This window comes from Petaurus breviceps, unplaced genomic scaffold (genome assembly GCF_028583685.1).
Source record: "Petaurus breviceps papuanus isolate PSGF00001 unplaced genomic scaffold, PetGlider_PUasm1.0 173, whole genome shotgun sequence".
NCBI classification, from domain to species: Eukaryota; Metazoa; Chordata; class Mammalia; order Diprotodontia; family Petauridae; genus Petaurus; species Petaurus breviceps.
Window position 1 is genome coordinate 17949486 of NW_027185759.1, and position 15263 is coordinate 17964748.

Sequence of the window (15263 nt, forward strand, 5' to 3'; positions counted from 1 at the left end):
AAAGTTCAAGTCCTCATTCCATCTCTGTCATCAAAGAACTTGATCTGCTCTCCCCAAAAGTAATGACCTTGTCCTTCGATCTCACAGCACTTTGCCTTATATCTATATTGTGTATTTACCATGCAATAGTGTACCTTACAACTATATTTGTGTTTATCTCTTCCTAAACTCAGAATTCCATGAGGGATAGTAGAGGTTGGACATAATTGGAATTTGGTCTCTCCCTCACCACCTAGAGGAATATCCTATACATGCCATGCTGCTTAATAAGCAATTATTAAGTAGACAAATGAAAACCATGTCTTTCCCAACTCCATGCTTTCACCAAGGGTGTTCTGCCCACCTGAAAGGCAGGTGAGGGGAAAGAACATTTTACCTATTCATCTTTCTAGTCTAGTCCTACATCAAGTGCCACCACCTCCATGCATCCCTCCCTGAGTACTCCACCCCATATAGATCTCTCAGTGCTCTGGGGCTTTACTATGCTTGTCCCTAAACAAGAATGCGAGTGTTTGGTGTCAGGCATCATTTAGCAAACACCTACTTTGCACCTAATAGGATAGTCTCTGCCCTAAAAGAGTTCCAACTGATCCAGCAAATTCAGAAGTCACTGCTAATACACTGCTATAATTATGTTTTGTGTAAGTCTCTATTTCATTAGAAATGGTTTTAATAGCTATGTTTGGCATGATTTTTATGCAAACCTAAGTTTGTAAGCTTGGGCTATGCTTCCTAGCAGTGTGACTATGGGCAAGCCATTCCATAATAACTCAGTCTCCTCAGCTGTTAAAAAAAAAAAAAAGATTACACATGCAATCCCTTCTTCAGAGTGTAATGTGAGGGAAATGCTTTGTAAACCTTAAAACATTAAATCAATAGACCATTATTTAGCACCTACTATGTGTTACACACTGTGTTTTATCATCATATCATTATTATTACTAAACTATTATATTCAAAATTTAAATTGATGCTTAAAATTTAACAATGATTAGAATGGGCAAAGGTGGTAGCTGCAGTCAAGGGAGGACAGAAGAAATTATGTAGCAGATACTGGTATAGTTCTTTCTATACTTATACAGTTACCACTCAATAAATATGTAGCTACCACCCATTTTATAGATGAGAAACGAGGGCTGAGAGAAACTCTGTAAATTTGTCCAAGGAGTTAAGATTAGCTAGGAGTAATGAATGGATTCTGGGTATCATGGGTCTTTGTTTCCTCTATCAGTCATTAAATGACAGAAAGGTATGGATGTATCTGCAATCAATCATAACCATCTTCCTGATATTTATCTTAAAAATTTTACCAGGCTGGGGAGAGCCTTTATGTTTATTTTTTATTATTGCTTTTTTTGTTTTTCATTCTAAGATTTTCCAGGAAAATAAATTAATTTGCAAGAGAATCTTTGTGCTATGACTTTACCAGAATGCACCATGTATCAAATTCCATTCCTGCATCAATTATGTAATTGAGCAAAAAAAAAATTAAGAAAGATATGCTAGACTACTTTGTTTTTTAGCAAATGCACAGTGGTGCCTTTGCACTGGCTGTTCCCCACTCCTGGAATGCTCTGCCCCCTCCCTTCTGCCTCCCAGTTTGCCTGGCATCCTTCAAGAACCTATTCCAATTCCACCTTCTGTAGGTGGCTTTTCCCAATCCTCCCCCCTCTCTATCAACTGTCCCCAGAATGATAGTGCCTCCTGTTTGAGGTTACCTTCCAATCTACTCTGTATATATCTTGTCTGTTCCTGGTTATTTACATGCTGCCTCTTCTATAAGAATGTAAGCTCCCCTGAGGGCAGGAGCTTTCTATGAATGCCTAGTGCTGAGCACAGTGCCTAGAATGTTATAGATGCTTCATAAATGCTTGTTACCTGACTGAGTGAATGACTAGCATAGAGACTCAATACAAATAACCCAGAATTTTTAAAACAATCTTCTCTAGGATCTGAAGGACATCATTAGTCAATTGGTTCCAAAAGCCCTGGACAGTGGACAGCTTCCAAGGTCATTTTGTGCTGCTCTACCCTGGAACTGCTTTGATGCATTCAGAACTTCAGGACCATTTGCTGTAGTCTTTGATTAAAAAATAGAAAGCAGACTTCAAGGTTGTAACAGCCTGAATAGTTTATTCTTTTGTGTTTTGTTTCCTTTTGTTTGTTTGGTTTTGCCCATCATTGCCATACTTATTCTTCCTGGCCCTGGTTCCAATCCTTAAAAAGCAGCAAAATGAGTCATTGGATCATGGAAATTCATCTGAGAATTCATTTCTTCTGGTCACGCCCACATTTTATTAATGTAATCAGTAATTATTTACTTATTTGTTATCGATAACTCCTTAATGTCAGTAAGACCTTAATTACTTCCTAATTATCCCTACCTCCTCTACTTTATAAAGTGCTCTGAAAACAGTCGCTCAATAGCACAGTCATTTTACAACTCACATTGATTTCTCCTCCCTCCTCATTTATTGATGGGCCAGCTCTCCCTCTCATATTTGTTTTCCCTGATGCAATTGTAAAAGCTCCTAATTATTCTCATTAATTTCTTCAATTAGCATTAAGCTCAGATTGGGGAAGGAAGAAGATTCTTTTAGCCTGGCTTTATGTGATTTGGAATTTTCTTGGTTGGATTCCTCACTTTGCTCCAATTCCAGCAAAGATCTTCACCTTCAGAATATCACCTTGCCCAATGCCCTCCTGAAACTGAATCCAGGAGGAGCTCAGATGCCTATGATTCAGATAAGCCATATAGGAAAGAGTATGCACTTTCAGCCATTTATCAATGCTTGTTTCTGACTGCTATCAACAGCATGGGGGTGGATAGACTCACAACCACCCTCCTGGTAGTCATGCTGTTTCTCCTTGTGCCTACCCTTGTGGGCCACTCCCAAGATACACTGGATGGCCTCAAGTTCTCCCCCACACTCATACCCATTCTCTGGTCACTCCTTCTGCTTTCCTGTCAAGCCTTAAACATACCGACAAAGCAGCTAAGCTTATAACCACAGGCACCCACGTTTACTCCCCTCCCTTTCTAATCTCCCTTAAACTCATTCTAAGAATCTGCTCTCCTCCACACTGTCTTTTTGAGCCCTTGGGCTCATACTTCTCAAGCCAGTCTCCCAACCTACCCAGCAGTACTGGATCTCCTTTGAAATCCTAGCTCTAATACTACCTGTGTGAATTTAGAAAAGTTATTTAATGTCTGTAGGACTCAATTATCTCATCTGTAAAATGAGATTTAAAGGCGTAGTCAAGTAGCTCCATTTGAAAGACAATGGGCATTTTTCCCCTAAAACTTGTTTTTTCAGAGCCATATTTCAAGAAATCATAAATGAAGACCAAATAGGTCTCCAGTTGTCCTGACTTTCGTGCCACTGGACTTCGAGGACTGTGGAAGAAAGCAGATAACTTTGCACAGCTGTGCCTTGTTTAAATCTGATTCGCAAGTGAGTTAAGACATCACCCATGATGTCCTTGGTCCTGTTCAAGAACTAAAGGTCACCACCAACAACAACAAAATGAGGTCGGATTAGACAAGCTCAAAGGTCCCTCCCAGCTCTCCATACATGACCCTCTCATCTGTACTGAGGCTTCTTCTAGATTCTCCTACACAGCCCCAGCAGGACATGAACTGGAGTCCCCTTGCAGTCTCCCACAGCACAGTCAGAGATGGAGAACAAACCCCTCCCTCTCTTTTCCCCTCAGTTCTGTTGCATCATAGGCTCCTGACAAGGGTCTTCCACCACTCCCCTGTGAACTTCTTCTCATTGTTCTTGTTCTTTAAAAATCCCCAAATTCTACTTTAAACTAATGGCCATTCCATCACCTTAGTTCCCTCCACATAGACCGTCCTTTTTAAAAGAATGTTTTGGGAGATAACGTATCACACTGTGCTTGAAGTCAGAGGACCCAATTCTACTACTTATTAACCGTGTGACATTGGGCAAGTCACTTCAATCTTGATCTCAATTTCTTCATCTGTAAAATGGGGAGTTGGAGATGAGGCAACCTCTAAGGTCCCTTCAGGCTCTCATTCTAGAATAAAACTTAACCTCTGCAGAGAGATGTGACTACATCACCTGTCGTTTTTATTTTTAATGTGCCTCTGGCTGTTGATTATCTCCAATATGTACTGTATAGATTTTGTTTCCACATAATTGTTTACGTATTGTCTCCCTCATCACTATGTGAGCTCCTTAAGAGCAGGTCATACTTTTGTTTTGGTTTTTTTTTTTTTTACCTTTCTTTGTAACCCACAGCACTTAGCACAGTGCCTGGCATATAGTGAGCACTTCATAAATGTTTACTGGCTCATTGATTGATTGATTGTAAACTAAATAACACTAAACAAAAAGAAGCATTCAGATAAAAATGGTCTAAATTGTTTACAAACTTCAAATGAATTTGAATGAATACTTATTAGGTGCCTGCTATGTCTCAGGCCTATGCTAGGTACTGGGGATATAAATATAAAAATGACAGTCCCTACTCTCAAGGAAATCTAGGTTTGTATCCTGGATGTATAGCTTATAGACCATATAACTTTGAAAAGGTATTTTATCCCTTGGGCAAGTCACTTAACCCCAACTGCCCCCCAAAAAGAAAAAAAAGTATTTTATCTCCCTTATCTACCCACAAAATGGAGGCAATAATGACCTGCCTCCTAGGCTTATCTCAAGAATCAAACATCATAAGGTCCATGAAGCATTTAGTTAGAACCATAAACTGCTATGTAAAAGTAAGTTACCATCATCTTTCTTTTAAATGGTTTTTAGTGGCCTTACAATACCTGGACTCTTCCTATGCTTTATCATTTACATATTCATCAAAAAGGTAAAACAGATTACTCAATGAGTAGCATATGTGTTTTCCTGCAGTAGCCTCAGGAAAGCAGAAACCATCAAACTAGCTCTATAAATAGAAACGTGATCAGCTTCATCTTTTCAAAATTTTCCACATCTGCAGCCACAGTGCCCAAGGTAAGATTCCCTCCCATGATCCCCTCTGTACATAGCATAAGACCCTTATTTAGTCTCGATTCTTGGACAGCCCTTCCAATCTATGGCGCAAGATAGGCAAACAAACTTTGCAGTGGGAAACGGCAGAGAAGATCCCATTTCCATTCAAATGGAAGAGAACAGGGGACCCCCCCGGTTACTCTAGAGTCTTCTTTTTCCAGACTTGTGATTTTTCTCCTGCTTCTATTTTTCAGTGACTCTACCAAAAAACATAATATACTCATTGCAAACTTAGTATAAGACAGTGGCTATAGTCATGTGTCTGATTTTTTAAAAATGTATCTCAACAGTAATCAACAAAAATAATCAAATAAACATAAATCTAGGGGCAAAGTTTTACTCAGAATCGCTGTGAATGAATGAACACATTGATGAATAAATTAATAAATAAGTGAAGCATCTAATAAACATATGCTCTATAGCTAGTACTGTGCTGCATGCTAGGACCACTAGCAAGGTCCATCTGTAAAAGAGGGATAATGATACCACCTACTTCCCAGGACTGTTGTGAGGATAAAATGGGCTAATATTTGTATGTTACTTCCCAAAATTTGAAATATTTTATAAATGCTAACAAACAAATTGATATACTGCTTAACCCCCAGAGACTTTACATTGTGATAGGGAGAAAGCTAGTAGCTGCTTAATTAATGATAGTTCAATTTTCTTTTTCCTTTCCTCCCCCCCCCCAAAAAAATGAGGTATGACTATAAAGTAATGAGATAAGCTTCCCTATGTGTCTCACAAAGCAGTCCGAGGCCCCAAGAGTTCACTCTGTCCACAGTATGGCTAAAATGATTTCCTTGAAGGAGGATATACCCTCTTCCTCACCCAGGATTATGCTGAAGCCAGCTCAAACAGGAACCCAAGAGCTGGTTCTTAAATTTTCAGTGTGAGCATTCACACCTCTACGAATGAGGGCTTGATTTATTGAGGGGTTTTTAATTATCTAGACTTCAGAAAGTGATGCAGAAAAAATATTAAAAATGAAAACTGTAAAGTGTGTTGTACAAAAAAAATTTTTTGAGAGACAGTTGTTATATATTTACCAGCACATCCCCCACTTCATTAGAGTGATGGAGGATGAAGGAAATGAGCCCTTGACTTCTTATCTTTGGTTGGCCCTGTCTATAACTTTTAGGACTTAAAAAGACGACAGGCCAAGGAAGAGGAAGGTTGCGACAACACATCCTCTCTGCCTCCCAATTTGTTCCTATCCTCATCCCCCATATCATTTCAGCAATATAAGAGCTGTTTCTTCTTCATGTCTTCGTTTTTAATATTTCTCAGATATCAGGGCAATATTCAAGGCTATCCATCTCCTAATCATTTGTTCTTACTCCATAGCCAACCTACCTGATTATATTTTGCCTGATGATCTCATTTATGCCATTTCTGGTATGCAGGTCATCATTGGTAATATGCTTCAGTCTATTCATATCCACCATGAGCCACTGCTCTTTGGATCACAAGTCATTTTGATTCTTTGGAGATCATGGTGCTTCATAATTCCATTCCAAGCAGCATCAATGGGAGAACATAGATAATAAAAAGATGAATTGGGGGAAAGCAGGATTTATCAGGGAGGAAACATGGGATGACCAATAGTAGTGAAAAATGTCAGAAGTACAACTTAACCCAGTCTTCTCCTCCTTGTCCTGTTTGAGTCCAACTCATTATCCATGAACATGATGGACTGACCATACAATTACATGTCATAATCTAGCCAATAGACATTCTCTGGTCAAAGAATTTTGAAAACAAACATTTTCTACAAGAAAAAAAAATGCAAACTATCAATAACCATTTGGAACAGGCTCCAAATCATTAAGAATAAGAGAAGTGCAAATTAAAGCCACTCAGATTTTACTTCACTTTCAAACTCAGAGATGGTAAAAGGTGGAAATAGTAGTAGAAAGACTATAAGAAGACAGACACACTAATCCACTATTTATGAAAGTGTGAGTTGGCTCGAACACTCTGAAAAAATGCTTTGAAATTAAGTGAGAAAAGTATCTGAACTAACCCCACTAAAAGTCAAAGAAGGTTCCATATATATCAAAACAACTTTACCAACCTTTTCTCTAGTTGGGGAAAACTGGAAACAAAGTGAACACCCATCAACTAGAGAATGACTGAACAAATCATGGTGTGAATGTAATGGGATATTGCTTTGCTCTTAAGAATCACCAAATTCCAAGAAATATGGGAAGAGTTGTATGAGCTGGTACAGAATGGAGTAAGCAGGTGCACACTATATACAATGACACAGATGATGGAAATGAAAAGAGCCTAAAAAGGCATGTAAACTCAGGTCACTCTCAATCGCCACTCTTGGCCAAGGAGAACAGAGCATGAAATGCATTCAATCTTACCAAGATGGAAAGGCTTTGAGTACAGACCCAGGGATGAGCTTTGTGTTGTAACCTAAGGATCAGACTAGCTAAAAATAAAGTCTTGTGAAAAGGTTCATCACTAGAGGGTTGACCATCAAGTAACAATTTTTTTTGGTTGGGGGACAAAGAGACAACAGCAACTCATGAAACTGTCTACTAAAGGATGGATGGGTTGTAACCTATACTAGTTGGGAAGGCATTCACATTGACAAAATCAATAATCTTCTAAAGTATTGGTCATCTAAGAAGTTTTAGCATCAACTAGAAATTCCAGTAATTTATGCCAAATCTAAATTGCGTCCCAAATATTCCAATGGGGTGTCTCATGAACAAATAAAATCTCACACTTCAAAAAACCATAGCATGCCATCTTCCTTTCCAAATCCTTTTCATTTCCTGAATATTGTGGTGCCTCCAAACTCCTGGTCTCCCAGGCTCCAACTTGCAGTTACTTTCAATTACTCTCTTGCTCTCAGCCATCTCATTTAACCTAGGACCAAGTTCTGCCAATTCTTTTTCCAAAACAACACTTGGATCTGCTTCTTCCTTTCCATTTCCCCAGGCATCACTCTGACCTAGGCCTCATAATTTCATATCTCAGTGACCAACAGCCTCCTAGTTGGTATCTTTGATCTAGTCCATCATACACACAGTTGCCAAAAATCATCTTTTCAATTATCATTTCTATTCTCCTTATAAAACAATATAAGCTCTTTACCATTTTTCAGTTAAATATATACATTTTTGCCTAAAATTCAAAGCATTCCCCCCAAACTCCCCTTTATCTCACGAATGCCATCAGTGTCATCAATACCATTCTTCCTTGACAAAGACCCCACCTACCAACCTTTCTATCCCATAGTTTACTTGGGCCTAACAGCACACTTTTAAATGACATTCCATTTGGCAATGTTGACCAATGTTTTTCTCCACCTTCATAACGTGTTTTGAAAGATATTTTCTGGGATTGATTCTAGACGACCGTGATACCTCTGATTCAAGGTCCCTTAATACTCATGCACTCAATTATATAGTCACAATTTGCATTTATTTATATGGGGCTTGATAAAATGTCTTGAAAAGTAATGAGTAATGAGTAAACCCCACTGACCCGTTCCTCATTTGTCAAATGAAGGAGTTGGGCAAGGTGGCCTCAGAAGGTCCTTGCCCCATTCTCCACCACCAGGCTCTCTATGACCCTGAGGGCAGAGCTTCCAGCCTCAGTTGGCCCTACCTCTTTGTAACTGTTTTTTCCTGATCTTAAGTAAAGATACTTATCCCAGGGTAGATATGTCTAGGCTTCAAGGTTCCAAAGGTTCAAAAAGCCCATTTGGCTGAAGTTGACTGGCAGCAAAGGAGGAGTCCCTAGAAGTTTAAAGAAAACAAGAGAATTGGCTCAAGCCTAGCCATTTACTAGAAAAAAACATGAGTTGTTTAGCTAGTGATGAACTGATAGGAAATAGAAGATGCCCAATGAGCAGTCCTGGAAACTGATCTACATTCTAAAACAGACTAACAGCGAGTCCAAGTTGTTACTAAACCCTGTTTCAGTCCTTCAGTATACGTATGTTATGAGTCTGTTGTGTTCAGCATTTCTTAAGTGCATACAAATAAATAATGACAATAGCTAGGATTTACATGTACTTTAAATGCTTTACATATGTTGGCCCATTTAATCCTCACAAAACTCTGGGAAGTAGGGGCTATAATGATTTAATATCCACTTTACAAACAGGGAAATTGAGACACAGAAATGTTAAGTGACTTGTCCAGAGTCACTCATCTGAGGCAAGATTTGAACTCAGGTCTTCCTGATTATAAGTCCTGTGTCTATCCACTGTGCCACCTCACTATTCCCTATTACCCCCATACCTAAGCTATATTGTACATTGAATGCTTTTTACATTCCCTTTTGGGGGGAAACTCTATATATGAGGAATAATGAAATTTATAATAATATATAATATAAATATAATAATGAACAATAAATATGCACAATAAAGTTATTTATAATATTAATCAATAATAAGTAAATTTGTGCCTAGGTTCTTAGTCAGGGATTTAATGAGCCCAAAAATGTGAAAAAAAGGAAGTCTAATTCTTCTTGTTAAAGGCCAAACTCTTCCAGGACTGAACCCAGTCCTAGCCATATGCCTACACCCTGAAGAGAGGGGCCCCTTAGTCATAAAGGATAGGTTGCCATATTCTATCTCCTGTGAGACTAGCAGTGGTTTCTCAAGATTTGATATTTTAGTAATTGTTTTTGGTGGGCTTTTCCTTTGGGCTAATCTACTATGGAGGCAGGGGAGGAAAGAGGGTTGGGAGCTGGAAGGTGGAGAATGTAACCATGCATCTGACTCTCCCAAAGCATCTTAAGCCCTTCAGGTGTGCTTGGTACCCACCCCATAGAGAGAAGACCAATTCACCAGAACGGGGGTGGGGAGAGGCAGTCAGAAATGACATGGTACTTCAGATTCTATTTTGGCCCTCTGTAAAGGCAATGTAGCTAAAACTTCCATTCCAACCCTCTATAGACTGGCTTCAGAGCCCCTGGCATTACATACTTGTACCAGAGACAGCCAGGATTTTAAAATATCCTTTAAAATCAGCGTCCTTCCATAGAGAGAGAAGCATGGGTGACCAATTCCACCATTCCTTTGACTCAATCCAGTTGCAAAGAACCAAATGAATAAATAAAACAGATAACAAGGCACATATACCATGACCATGAATCAGACTTCATGAAGAAGCCCAGAAGGAGGTATGATCCTGGATGCTTCCTGTGAAATCTAATTAGCTTCTAGTTGCAAAAGTCTTGTGAGGTGGGAAACCACCTGTCTCCCAAAACATTAATTATAAATAACCTTCTAAAGAGGACAAGTGAATCATCTTTTACATTATATTTGTTCAATGGGGTGTCCCAAAAGTCTTAGTTCAGTTTTGTTAATAAAAGCTTAGAACTTTTGGGACAGCCTGTATAAAGGGCAGAACTTTCTACCTCTTACAAACACTAATCTTACTGTGTTTTCAGAAGTTTAGCAGCATGAAAAAAGGGAGAATTCTTCAAGAGGGAAAAAAGTCTTATTTCTTCATCAAAATTGGAGATAAAATAATACCCATAGGAAATATAGGGGAACTGTAAGTAATTCTCAGATTCTTTGGCCACTGTGTCTTGTGTTCTATAAAGTAGACATTCACAAGTATTGTTGACTGACTAAATAAAAATTCAACCTTCCTTACACCTGGACTTTCATTCTACTCACTAGTCCTATGGCCTTGTTGATTATGTTATGGGACATGCATTAAGCTCTTAATTATCTGTATGCAGATAACATGCTTTGGGATTACCTGTGGGGAATTTTTAATCGTGAAACACCTCCCCTCAACTTCCAATTAGTGTGTCCTCAGGATATGAAAGTTCATTTTAATATCAGTCCAAGCAAAGCATGATTCGGTGGGCAAATCTGCTGCAAGAAACTCATAAAACACATTCCAAAGCTTGGTACACATTGCTTTTAGATTATCTGTTACTTTGGATTGTGCATGCCTCTGCTCTCCTCCATTGGAGCAGATAATGGGGAGATGATCATTTTTGGAACTGCCTTTCTGAAAATTGATTTCCTTTTTAAAAAGAAAAGAAAAAAGAACTCCAAGCTAAGACTACCTCCTAAGAATTAGGCATTTATTTCCAGTTAATTGGTTGAAACTGGCCCCTCAACTTAAAATGGAAAAAACGTTTTTATGATTAGACCATCTTGGCTCATTTAATTAAAGACTTTATGTGGGTCACCTGTGCCTGAAGGTTTCTGCATGTTTTCATTATGAAAACAGAGTTTAAAGATAAAGCCCTACCACGACAATGGTGATAAATATCCAAATGCCTGGGCAGACCAACAGTAAAAAGGGAACTTTGGAACTGCAGTAAATTGGATTCAGAAGGGGGACTATGATTAATTTTCAAATTGTAAATCCCTGGAAAGATAGTTGCCATTTTATTAACGTGATAATGACTACCCAATTCATTTCAGAATTCAGGCTAGGGGGTGGGGGATAGCCAAAGAACACATCTATCTGATTAGTAGTTTGGTTCCTGTGGCAACGTGGGGAGATCAAGTTTTCTTTTCTTCCCCTGATTTCCTGGAGCAGGTAGTTTGATTTGTTTAGGTGGGAAGGAGTAGCATTTTTTTTTCCTCGATAGGATTTGAGGAGCATGGAGATTCACTTAGAAATTGAAGCTCCTCTAAGCACCACTCTTATCTACCCAATGAGGCAGCATGGAGTAAAGAACAGAGCCCTGCACTTGGTCCAGAAAGGGGGTTCGAATCCCTCACCTGTCACTTATCATAAGTATGATTCTAAGCCGACTCAAGCCAGTTTACCTCTCTCAGGTAAGTTCCCTGTTCTGTAAAATGGGAATAATACTGCCTCTTTTGTGTTGTGTATCCATTTGGTTATCTGGTGAAGGCTACAAGCCCTTCACAGAATAATGTCTTTAAATGAATAAAATAAAATATCTAAATCAACAAAGGAAATCAATTACATGAAATACAGGTATCAAAATACTTTTAAAAACAATATCTTGGACCCAAGGCTAAGAACCCCTGCTATCTGATCTTCTTCAAAGTGTTGTTGTGAGTTAGTAATTCATGAATTTATTAAGTTTCTGCCATGTACTAGGCACTGGAAACACTTGTGAGTATCTATGATAACAATGATTTGGATATTCTCTCTGGTTATGAAAATTTCTGTCTCTTCATCACTGCTAAGCTTGTGCAGCTCTTGTCTATGTCCTCCTATAAATTCAACACAGAAGGTCCACCCAAGGTGCTGGAGTCCCTCCTGACATTGAAAGGACATCGATGGAGCAAAGGAACTACACCCAGTTTATCCCGCCCTTTCATTACCCTATGACTAACCCATCCTCTTTTTTACTCAGTGACATCTTTTATTCAATAGTCAATAAACATTCATTTCTTATGTGTCAGGCACTGTACAAATCACTGAGGATACAAATAGGAAAAACAGTATCTGCCCTCAAGGAGCTTACAATCTAACAATATACAAAAGGAAGTTGATAAGGAAAAGAGGTTGGGAGGATTCCAAAAAATATCCAGTGCCAGGACTTGGTGTTTATAGAGATGAAACGAAGCAAAGCAGCTGATAGAAGATAAAAAGTTTATCTAGAAAGTTCTGAGCACTCTCTAAAGAAAGGCTTGGGGAGGAGTTTATTCGTCTGCTTTCCAGTCCAAGGGAAGAGGCAGCTGATGGTGCTGAGGTGTTGAGTGTCCAAGCTGGATCAGTCTCCATGATTACAAGATTTCAGATAGTGCACTTATCCTGGGAGAGACGTGATGTTTGTGGAGTTGAAACTAAGCAGAACAGTTGACAGAAAATGAAGAGTTCCAGTTATTCTTCATAATCCTTTGTACATGATATATTAGAGCTAGATTATACCAACCCTGGGCCTCTCCACTGCTCTCTGGATGACATTTAATTCTTCAAGGAACATAGTACTCCATGACTTGCAGCCATACCTAAACAAGAGCAGGATATGCTTCCTCTCCTCAAAGAATTTACATTCTAATGAGGATACAGAATTAGAGGCACTTTGCAAACCCTAAAGCAATTGTTTCCAACATGAAACCAGAAGCCTCAGCAGAACAGCAGGAGACTACGGATCAGCCCTGCTATTTGTCCACTGCACTGAGCTGCTGACAAAAGACCACCAAAGACCAATGTGGATTTCTTATCATCTGGAAGATTCTCTGTGCTGGTGGCTTGTTACTCCTCGCTTGTCCTCCTACTTTACAGAGATTTTTAAGAGATTGGCTCTTTGGAGTCTTGCTGACTTATTTGCCTGCTTTTGTTCTCCACAGGCAGCAGGGACCTGCTCCACACTGGCAGAAGTACCTTGAAGTTGCATTTGTCCTTTGTTCTTGAAGAGGACCATGACATCGGGAAATGATGACATGACTTACAGTTGACTTGGATTTGAGTGAAGGAGGGCTGTGCAAGGTCACCAGTCTCACTTTCTCCTCCAGAGCCATCTGGTTCCAGTGGCCAGATATTCGTAAGGATGACTAGAGATGGCCCAGGATGTAATGAGAAACTCTGGTCCTTTTAGGCTAAGGTATTTTCAGGTTCCCACTTTGAGGGAGAATTAATGCCCATTCAGTGCCTCTTTAAGAAGTGAGTCAAGGGGCAGCCAGGTGGCGCAGTGAGCAAGAGTGCTGGATCGGTTCCGGCCTCAGATGATTGGCCCCCACACAAAATAATTGACCATGTAACCTTGAGCAAGTTACTTAACCCCAATCGCTTAAAAAAAAAAAAAAGTGAGTCAAAGGATGGCCCCTTTAATAAAAAAAAAAATCAAACTTTTTTTGGGGAAGACCCTCAGAGTTGCTGGCCAAAAGAGAAACAGTTACTACTTACATTTGCTCTGTGCTAGGAGGGTAGGGACCTAGTGTTGTCCAATCTATGAGCTCCAGAGTGAATTGGGTTTAAGGCTCCAACTTTGAAAAAGAAATCTAGCCAGTAAACCCCAAGTTAATGAAGTAGCTTTCAGCCAACAAAATGTACCTTCTTTTGGGCAGAGCACCCTTAGGTTAAGGGAGGAAGATAGGGAGGGGGAAAAATTTAGAAATCAAAAAAAGTGAATGCTGAAAACTACAACTAAATAAATTTTTTGAAAAGAAAAAAAGATAAATGCAGGTGACGTAAAAAGAAATGATTCAATAAATTTTACTTTAAAATCATAAAAAAGTACTTTGATTGGATAATGTAGCAAGCAGGTTTAAGCAGGTCAGCAAACTATGGCTGTAACTAGGACAAGATGATGGAATCTTCCTAGGATGCTGAATTTAGAGGGATCCACCAGTAGCTTCAATCTTTCAACAGCACAAAAACCACAAAAACAAAAGAAAGCTGATCCCTCCAAAAAATAAAAATTTCTATCATAGACAATTATATTCTTAGCCTGATAATTCTTGGAGTGTTATTAATTAAACCCTATGACAACTTTGTTGGGCTGGTTGTCAGAGGTAAGGAAACAAATGAGTATCTGCACTTGGTTCACATGTCTCTAATGGAATTGGCTCTATCATACCTTCCAAGAATCAAAGATGCTCAGATCTGGAACAAGCCATCTAGCCCAGCCTGGAAAAGATCAAGAATATCTATTCCTCAAAAGTGGCCCAGCCTCTGCTTGAATACCTCCAATGAGAGGAATCCCAAGATAGCCTATTCCACTTCTGAACAACTTTGATTGTTAGAAAGGTTTTGTGGTAGTTCCTATATCAAGCCTAAATCTAGCTCTCCCAGCACAGGAGAGAGCAATGGAAGATCATATAGGCATGAATGATGGCAAGATGATGGCATAATGACCATGATGGCATGGCTAGGCAGTTGAATGTAATGGCAGAATAGGCTGGTCTGGGGCCAAGTAGATATACTAGGCTTGGTAAGATCGTTCTCACTCACTATTAAGACCACTCAACCCTAAAGCAAGTGTTCCAGAGCTGACTGGACTAAGTGTCTGAGGGTCTCGAGTCATGACTCCCAGAGGTCCCCTTCAATGAGCACTATTCTATTTGAGGAGAAGTGCAGCCTCATGGTAGATGACAAAATGGTCCATGTGGACCACTAGATGGAACATGAGTCTGTGCTTCATTTTGAAGGAAGCAGAAGATAACTCAAAGATGTGGCTGGAAGTTTCCAGTTATAATTTGGAAATGGATATATGAAAATGTATTTGCACTGGACCCTTTTTCTTCTGTCAGGTAAGGGATAGAATATTAACCTTTAATCAAAGAACCTGATTGGGTTCCATTCCTGGGCTTTA